We start from the raw sequence: 3,153 nt of genomic DNA, 5'->3' as shown, positions 1-3,153 counted from the left end.
GTTGTATTGGTGATTCTTATCACCGTTTTCCTCCCACTTTCTTTTGACTTGCTTCGCATTGGCCTCTTCAGCAGTCTGTTCTTTAATTCTTTCTTCAATCTGGTTCACTAGTTTGTGAGCCATTCTACATGCCTGTTGTATGGAGGCGGGCTCGTGTGAACTTATATCTTCTTGGATTCTTTCCGGTAATCCTTTCACAAACGCGTCGATCTTCTCTTCCTCATCTTCGAATGCTCCCGGACACAATAGGCACAATTCTGTGAATCGTCTTTCGTATGTGGTAATATCAAATCCTTGGGTTCGTAACCCTCTAAGTTCTGTCTTGAGCTTATTGACCTCGGTTCTGGGACGGTACTTCTCGTTCATCAAGTGCTTGAATGCTGACCACGGTAGTGCGTACGCATCGTCTTGTCCCACTTGCTCTAGATAGGTATTCCACCATGTTAACGCAGAACCTGTGAAGGTATGCGTAGCGTACTTTACTTTGTCCTCTTCAGTACACTTACTTATGGCAAACACCGATTCGACCTTCTCGGTCCACCGTTTCAATCCGATCGGTCCTTCGGTTCCATCAAATTCCAAAGGTTTGCAGGCAGTGAATTCTTTGTAGGTGCATCCTACACGATTTCCTGTACTGCTAGATCCAAGGTTATTGTTGGTATGTAGCGCAGCCTGTACTGCGGCTATGTTTGAAGCTAGAAAAGTACGGAATTCCTCTTCATTCATATTCACGGTGTGTCGAGTAGTCGGTGCCATTTCCTTCAAAATAGTCAAATGGAACAAGTTAATCATACAGAATATTAAGAGTAGTTAATAGTATTTCGTAGCATAATATGAACTCATTTATAAAAGCTTTTTCTTCATATTAGCGTTTTATAAGTTTAAATTCGGGTAGTACCTACCCGTTAAGTTCATACTTAGTAGCTAATATACAATTCAACTACTACAATTCTATATGAAAAACTGATTATAATAATATTTCGCGTTCAAACTTTTATACAATATTTTACAAACTTACAATACCGCTTATTTTACATATAGCATGAAATATAGCACACAATAAATTTGATACAAGATGGTTGTGAAGATAATTCTAGTTAGTACACAATTCGTTCAGCAAAGGCAATAAAGATACGTAATTCATACATCCAGAAACAAGTCATGCATTCTGGTTTTACTAGGACTACTTCCCATCCTTGGTCTTGTGGAACATAACCGTTATGGCCGTTAATAAGACAGCGTGCTGTAACATCGTCAAAGGGACGAGGGTTACGTAATGTCCAACAGTCCCGTAACAATCTAAAAACCTCATTTCTTACCCCAATTACCGACTCCGTCACTTGTGGGAACGTTTTGTTTAATAGTTGTAGCCTGATGTTCTTGTTCTCACTTTGGTGAGAAGCGAACATTACTAATCCGTAAGCATAACATGCTTCTTTATGTTGCATGTTAGCCGCTTTTTCTAAATCACGAAGTCCAATATTCGGATATATTGAGTCAAAATAATTTCTTAACCCGTTGCGTAAAATAGCATTTGGGTTCCCCGCAATATATGCGTCAAAGTAAACACATCGTAACTTATGGGTTTCCCAATGTGATATCCCCCATCTTTCGAACGAAAGCCTTTTGTAAACCAAGGCATTCTTGGAACGTTCTTCGAATGTCTTACAAACTGATCTCGCCTTAAATAGTTGTGCCGAAGAATTCTGACCGACTCTAGACAAGATTTCATCAATCATGTCTCCGGGTAGGTCTCTTAAAATATTGGGTTGTCTATCCATTTTGTGTTTTTATACTGTAAAATAGACAAGAGTTAGATTCATAAAAAAAATACTTATTAATACAAGCAATTTTTACATATATCATAAAGCATAAGCACACTATATTACATATATTACACCACACGAATACAACTATCTTATTCCGACTCGCTTGTTTCTTCTTCTTCGGTTTTGGTTCGTTTTGCCAAGTTTCTAGGGATATATGATGTTCCCCTAATACGAGCCGTAATTTTCCACATTGGTTTAGAAAAACCTGGTGGTTTAGAGGTTCCCGGGTCATTGTTACAACTTAAGGACTTCGGGGGTTGACGATACATATAAAGTTCATCGGGGTTGGAATTAGATTTCTTTATTTTTATGCCCTTTCCCTTATTATTTTCTTTTGCCTTTTTAAATTCAGTTGGGGTAATTTGTATAACATCATCGGAATCCTCGTCGGAATCCGATTCATCGGAGAATTGGTAATCCTCCCAATATTTTGCTTCCTTGGCGGAAACACCATTGACCATAATTAACCTTGGTCGGTTGGTTGAGGATTTTCTTTTACTTAACCGTTTTATTATTTCCCCCACCGGTTCTATTTCTTCATCCGGTTCCGATTCTTCTTCCGGTTCCGATTCTTCTTCCGGTTCCGACTCTTCTTCCGGTTCCTCTTCGGGAACTTGTGAATCAGTCCACGAATCATTCCAATTTACATTTGACTCTTCATTATTATTAGGTGAGTCAATGGGACTTGTTCTAGAGGTAGACATCTATCACATAATATCAAACATGTTAAGAGATTAATATATCACATAATATATACATGTTAATAATATATAGTTTCCAACAAAAATGTTAAGCAATCATTTTTAAAGAAAACACGGTCGAAGTCCAGACTCACTAATGCATCCTAACAAACTCGATAAGACACACTAATGCAAATTTTCTGGTTCTCTAAGACCAACGCTCGGATACCAACTGAAATGTCCCGTTCTTATTGATTAAAAACGTTCCATATTAATTGATTTCGTTGCGAGGTTTTGACCTCTATATGAGACGTTTTTCAAAGACTGCATTCATTTTAAAACAAACCATAACCTTTATTTCATCAATAAAGGTTTAAAAAGCTTTACGTAGATTATCAAATAATGATAATCTAAAATATCCTGTTTACACACGACCATTACATAATGGTTTACAATACAAATATGTTACAACAAAATAAGTTTCTTGAATGCAGTTTTTACACAATATCATACAAGCATGGACTCCAAATCTCGTCCTTATTTAAGTATGCGACAGCGGAAGCTCTTAATAATCACCTGAGAATAAACATGCTTAAAACGGCAACAAAAATGTTGGTGAGTTATAGGTTTAACCTATATATATC

The sequence above is a fragment of the Rutidosis leptorrhynchoides genome, chromosome 8, assembly GCF_046630445.1.
Source record: "Rutidosis leptorrhynchoides isolate AG116_Rl617_1_P2 chromosome 8, CSIRO_AGI_Rlap_v1, whole genome shotgun sequence".
In the NCBI taxonomy this organism is placed as follows: domain Eukaryota; kingdom Viridiplantae; phylum Streptophyta; class Magnoliopsida; order Asterales; family Asteraceae; genus Rutidosis; species Rutidosis leptorrhynchoides.
This window is presented reverse-complemented; position numbering follows the sequence as displayed.